This window comes from Osmerus mordax, chromosome 26, assembly GCF_038355195.1.
Source record: "Osmerus mordax isolate fOsmMor3 chromosome 26, fOsmMor3.pri, whole genome shotgun sequence".
Taxonomy (NCBI): Eukaryota; Metazoa; Chordata; class Actinopteri; order Osmeriformes; family Osmeridae; genus Osmerus; species Osmerus mordax.
In genome coordinates, this window is record NC_090075.1 from 5,973,005 (window position 1) to 5,979,809 (window position 6,805).

The window sequence follows — 6,805 nt, forward strand, 5'->3', positions numbered from 1 at the left end:
CATCGCCAGTTAGTGTCACTGCATGTGTCTGTCTGACCCCCCCCTTCACCAACAACAGCCCCTCCTCCTCTCTACTCCTCTCTCCACCCTCCTTTTCTCCTCCTTTCCTCCTCTCTCATCCTTTCTCTTCCTCTTTCCTCCATTCTCTTCCTCAATCCTCCTCTCCTTCTTTCCTCCTCTCTCCTCTCCTCCACCCTCCTGCACTCTCCTCGCTCCTCCATCCTAACAGCCCTCTCTCCTCCACTCTCTTCCCCCTCCTTGCCATTAACCGCTCTCCTCCTCTCCTCCTCTCTCCTCACAGTCTCATCTCGCCATCGAGACGTGTCGGCACTTTTCCCGTCCATTATCCGGAGTGTTCTTCGCCGTGACGCGGCGTTCTCACAGCTGTCAGCTCGCCGCCCAGCGCCGGCCCGGCCACGCCACGCTCATTTAGACGATGATAAGTGCACCCGTGTTGTTTTGCGTCTCCGTGTCCTGCAAAGCTGTCGACGTGCCAGGGTTTCGTTTCTAGTTATTTTTGTGTTCTGCTAGTTCAAGCAAGCCTGGCTAATGGACGCGCTCCCTGATGTCTAACTCAGTAATGAGACTCTTCGGGGCTCCCTCGACAGAGGTGCCAAGGGGTTCCTCTGTGGAAAGGCCAGACCCAGTGACGGGTGGACCTTCCTCCCCTACTCCCTCCTGGGCCTCCTCCTCCCTTCTTCCTCCTCTCTCCTCCTTCCTGTTCCAGCCTTTCTCCTCCTCCCCTCCTTTCTTCTCCTCTCCTGTGCCATACACAGGGACTATCCACCAGTACTAAACCCAGCCTAACCCTGCGCAGGTTCTGGTTAAAAGGCTGATATTCCCAGCTGTGCTGGAGAGCGAGGTGTGCTGGAGGACTGAAGGCATCACAGGGTTTATTGTCATAGAAAGTCATGAAGTGTTTAAGCCCAGCAGAGCTTATTACACAACAGGAGGGTGATTGTGTGGTTGTTTGGTTCATCACATGACCCAGTTGGACTTGAACAGCTGCATTAAGTCTCTCTTTTTATTTCTCTCCTGCTATGTCGCTCTGTCGCTCTCTCTCTCTCTTTCCCTCCTCCCTTTCTTTCTCTGAATTTATTTTATTATCTCTTTGTTTCTCTCTATTTTTCTCTGCTCACCCTAGCCCCAAACTTGGCCCTAGCCCTAGTACCTAGCCCCAAACTTGGCCCTAGCCCTGGTACCTAGCCCCAAACTTGGCCCTAGTCCTGGTACCTAGCCCCAAACTTGGCCCTAGCCCTGGCCCAATACTCAACCCCAGCCATAGTCCTAGTCCTGGCCCCAAAGAGCCAGAGAGCCACGGTTTGGGGTCAAGGTTGGGGGTTTAGGGCTAGGCTTCGGGTGGGGTGGGTTAGGGGAGTAATGGCTAGGGTTGGGTGGTCAGGGTTGGGGTGGGGTAGGGCTGGGGTAAGGCTGGCATAGGGCTGGGATAAGGGCTGGGGTAAGGGCTGGGGTAAGGCTGGGGTAAGGGCTGGGGTAGGGCTGGGGTAGGGATGGGGTAAGGCTGGGGTAAGGGCTGGGGTAGGGCTGGGGTAAGGCTGGGGTAAGGGCAGGGGTAAGGCTGGGGTAAGGGCTGGGGTAAGGGCTGGGGTAGGGCTGGGGTAAGGCTGGGGTAAGGGCAGGGGTAGGGCTGGGGTAGGGCTGGGGTAGGGCTGGGATAAGGCTAGGGTAAGGGCTGGGGTAAGGCTGGGGTAGGGCTGGGGTAGGGCTGGGGTAAGGGCTGGGGTAGGGCTGAGGTAGGGGGTAGGTAATGGTTGGGGTTGGGGGTTAACATGAGAGGGGCTTCTTCTTTTGTGGTGTTTGTGTTCCAGTCAGATGGGAGGGGCTAATCTGTCTGAGCTGCCGTGTTAGTGCCCCTCTAAGACTCTTACCGGTGTGTGTGTGTGTGTGTTTCTGTGTGTGTGTGTGTGTGTGTGTTTCTGTGTGTGATTAAACTGCAGTGCCCAGCTCTGTCCTCTCACCTGCCTGTTGCAGTGAATCAGTGTGACCAAGTGAAGCGTGTTAATGTGTCTGCACGTGCCACTACTTCTCTGCACCTGTCAGTGTCTCTGTGTGTGTGTGTGTGCGTGAGTGTGTCTTTGTGTTTGAAAGCTGTGATTTAGTTTGATGAGCATATGCTTGTTTGTATATGTGTGCAATGTATGTATATGTTTACATTTGTGTCGTGTTTGTAGATATGTGCATGAGTGTCTGTGTTTGTGATATGCGTGTATTTATGTGTGTGCGTGTGGGTAGTGTGTGTGATAATGCATTCATTTGGCAGATGTGTTTATCCAAAGTGTGTGTGTGTCTGTGTGTGCTCGCGCGCGCGCGTGTGTGTGTACTGGCCATAAGCGGTCGAAGAGGTTGTCTCTTTCTACACAGCGCTGTCATGCAAATGAACACACTCATGTTTAAACAACTCGTGGAATTTATATGCCTCCTCCCTGGCCCTTTTTTCCCTTTTCCCCTCCTCTTTCACTCCCTCCTCCTCCCCTTCCTCGCCCCTCCCTCCTCCTTTCCTCTCCAAATCTCTCTCCCCTGTATTCAGCAAGTCATTGAGGAGACATTCAAAGGTTTTTAAATTGTCCGGCTTCATTGTGTTTGAAAGGAGAGGGTGAGAGAGGGAGAAAAGGAGAGAGGGACGGAGAAAGAGAGAGAGCCCTAAATATACTCCCGGCTGAAAGTAGTTAGATCATGTTCTTTTCATGGTCCGATTAGAATCAAATCGATCGCCCCGCCCCGCCCAAACGCCCCCCCCCCACGGACACTCCAAGAACGAGACAAACAAAGATGTCGGGGGCGAGGCGGAGAGCTAGGGACTGAAGCTGAATGTTAAACACACTCTGAGAAGCCCCTAAGAGGCGGACAACAGCAGAGTAGCTGGCCCAGACCTCCAGCCAGCTAGCCGGCGAAGGATCTGGGCACCGAATCTTCACTTCACTGATCAGAAAGGCACACAAGCTTTACTCCGGAGGAGGTCCGAGTTCTGCGTCGACGAACGAGGCTGGATCCTCTCCAGAGGACGGGGCGGAGACGCTAAGGAGAATTCATCAAAAGATTGATTTCATAAAGGAGATTTTATCAAAACTTTTGTGTCTGTGTTTGTGCGAGTGGGGAGGGGGGGGGGGGCGGCGGGCAGGAAGGCTGGACAGCATTGTAGTGGGGAGGAGGGGAGGAGAGGGGAGGAGGGGTGGGGTGAGCAGAGGGGAGGAGACGAGAAAAAAGGAAAAGGGAGGTGTGGAGGGGAGGGGAAGAGAGAAGGGGAGGAGAGGAGGGGAGGAGATTTGAACTTGGTGACTGTGTGCACCTGCAGCTGTGTGGGTCTCAGCGTCACCTGCCTGACCTCTGGCACAGGGTCATATCTCCTAACACACACACACCAGCTACCCAGTTCTCTGCTGAAGGATTTATAACTTTGCTCACGGCCAGGCTGGTTGTTTGTTCTTTACTTGTTGTCCCCTGAGGGCTTGTAAGATGACTGAGTCTGACACACACACACACACACACTCACACTTCTGACTGCAGTAAAATAATCCAGGCTGAAGCCATTGCCGGTCTAGGCTTTCACACAACTATAAAACAACTTGGTCACAAAACTATGGACGACTTTCTGTTGTAAACTGACAGTGAAGTCAGTGGACGTGTGTCTGCGTTTGTCAGATTCTCCTGGTCACTGTGTCACGCTGAGATGAGGGATGGAGGGATGGAGGGATGGATGGATGGAGGGATGGAGGGATGGAGGGGTGAGACCACCCTGCAGCTGCCCCCTCTCCTCCTTTCTCTCACTCCCTCCTCATCCCCTCATCCTCTCCTCTATTCATTCAGCAGCTGCAGGTCTCTGCCCCTGTCCCTCTCTCTCTCCCTCTCCCTCCCTCACTCCCTCCCTCCCTCTCTCCCTCCTCCTCTCCCTCTCTCTTGTCCTGGGACACTAAGATGGATGGGTCATCTCCAACAGCAACACAATGAACACACAAGGTGAGCAGGCGCAGCTGCAAGCTGACCATAACCACTCTACTGCCCCTCCTGGGTGTGTGTGTGAGAGAGAAAGTGTGTGTAAGAGTGTGTGTGTGTGAGAGAGATAGTGTGTGTAAGAGTGTGTGTGTGTGAGAGAGAAAGTGTGTGTAAGAGTGTGTGTGTGTGAGAGTGAAAGTGTGTGTAAGAGTGTGTGTGTGTGAGAGAGATAGTGTGTGTAAGAGTGTGTGTGTGTGAGAGAGAGAGAAAGTGTGTGTAAGAGTGTGTGTGTGTGAGAGAGATAGTGTGTGTAAGAGTGTGTGTGTGTGAGAGAGAGAGAAAGTGTGTGTAAGAGTGTGTGTGTGTGAGAGAGATAGTGTTTGTGCGTGAGGAAAAGGTTGGTCATTGGGTCTATGTTTGTAAGAGAGAGTGTGTGTGTCTGTGTATGTGAGTGTGTCTGAGAGTTTGAAAATAGGAGTGTGTGTAAGTGTCTGTGTGAGCGTGTATACATTTCTGTGTGTGTGAGAGACTGCAAGTGTGTGTGTGTATATATATGTGGGTGAGAGTGTAAATGTGTGTGTGAGTGTAAATATGTGTGTGTGTGAGAGAGTGTAAATGTGTGTGTGTGTGTGAGAGTGAGTGTAAATGTGTGTGTGTGCGAGAGAGTGTGTAAATGTGTGTGTGTGTGCGAGAGAGTGTGTATGTGTGATGGGGAGGGGGGGGGGTCTGAACGGCGCAGTATGGCAACAGATGCTTTTGTTCGGGCCGGAGTGTGAAAGAGGCCGCTGTGTGTATATGTGCGTGTATGTGTGTCTGTGTGGGTCTCAGCGGTGTCACAGCGCAGAGTCATTTTTCTCTCGTCCCCAGTGTGTCCCCTCCGCTCTCCCGGCGTCCACGCCAGAGGAAATGGGAGGGCAGCGCCGTGATGGAATACGTAAGTGGGGCGCGCGGTTCGGGCCTGTTTTGTGGGCGCTTTCATTAAAGGGTCGTTTTTCTGCCCTGTGATCTCTTTGTCCCGGGCGTCTCTATCAGGGCCGGGGTGTCGGGGGGGCGGGGGAGGGGCGGGGGGTGTAATTGGCTGATTGGCCACGGTCCTCTGCCTGCTGAGGTGATTTATAAAGCCGTGAATGGATGTGACTCCTCTCCTGCTACACTGCCCCGGCCTTCTTCTCAACCCTGAACAAACCTAACACAAACGCTAAAGGGATGAAACGCACCCAAAGTTCTTTGTGCGAGTGTGAAATCAGAGTCCTGAACAAAGACTTCTCTGGTCTCTCCCTTTCTCTCCCTTTCTCTCCCTTTCTCTCTCTCTCTCCTCTCTCTCTCTCTCTCTCTTCCTTTCTCTCTTTCTCCCTCTCTCCCTTTCTCCCTTTCTCTCTCTCTCTCTCTCCCTCTCTCTCTCTCTCTCTCTCTCTCTCTCTCTCTCTCTCTCTCTCTCTCTCTCTCTCTCTCTCTCTCTCCTCTTCCTTTCTCTCTCTCTCCCTCTCTCCCCTTTCTCTCTCTCCATCTCTCTCTCTCCCTCTATCTATCCCTCTCACCCTCTCTCCATGTTTTCTCACCCTCAAGTTCACCATTCTAGACACAGTGTATTTTTTTTATTTGGTGTTCAGCATATTTATATATTTGTATTTTGTATCATATGTTATTTTCGTATTTTATTTATACATTGGCGTATTTCCTGTTTTTATCTTGCCATTTCCCCCTGGGGATCAATAAAGTACTTAGTACTACTACTAATAATACGTATTATTAGTACTACTACTCAGCTATGAGATTGAGTGTGGTTGTATGTGAGTGTGTGTATGTGGTTGTGTGACTGTGACTGTGTGTGTGAGTATCTGTGTGTGTGCGTATGCGTGTGGGGTTGTGTGTATATAGGTATGTGTGTGTTCATCTAGTTGTGTGTGTGTGTGAGCCCATGGTGTGCTGAGGTTGGCTCTTAATGACCTCCTAATTAAAGCTGGCCCATTGCTCATTGAGCTGATCATGTTGTAGAGGTCAGAGGTCATTTACAGGCCAGCTGGTGGGCTGTGCTCTGACTATGCTAATTACCCTGTATAGCTGTCCTATGTCCTGCCCAGCCCAGTCCAGCCCAGTCCAATCCAGCCCTCACCCTCATCTCACCCTCTACACCTCTATCTCACCCCTAACTCTCCCTCTAGACACATCGCATCTCACTTTAACACATAAAGAAGAGCAGTGTTTTCTATGTGCTCCACAAACTGAGAAAGAGATGGCTAGATAGATCGAAAATAGGTAGACGAGGCCAGGCAAGCATAGTGTGTTTGTCTTTTCAAGGCACCTCTCTACTGCCTGCCTCACCCGGGATGGGGGAGGGCTGGGTGTGTGTGTGTGTGGGGGGGGGGTCTGTGGGGGGTTGGAGGGGGTGGAGGGAGGTAAAGACTTAATGTAGCTGATTGTGCCTCAGTGAAAAAGGAACAGTTTCGACTGTGTTAATTCTCTGCCTGTGTGTCCCCCCCTTTTGTTGTGTTCAGGTTTTGTCCCCTCCCTTAAACGCTCCCCTACCCCCCCCCCCCTCCTCCCTTTTCTTCTCGTCAGGCAGGCTACCTAGATTATGTTGCTAAGGAGATTTTTTTGCTTTTTTCACTGTTTCCCATTGATTTGCCGTTAATGCGTTTTGAATGCCCCTTGGTGTGTGCCGAGCATGGGAGGGAGGAGGGGGGGGGGGGGGGAGGGGGGTGATGGAGGAATTTCAGTCTGAGGCGGGCGGTGTGGGGAGGGAGGGCTGTGGGGGAAGTCAGGGAGGGGGAGAGAGGGGTGTGAGTTAAGACCTAAAGAGAAGCACTCAAGTGAGAAATGAAGTGGTGTGTAGGTACCCCCCCCCCCCCTTCCA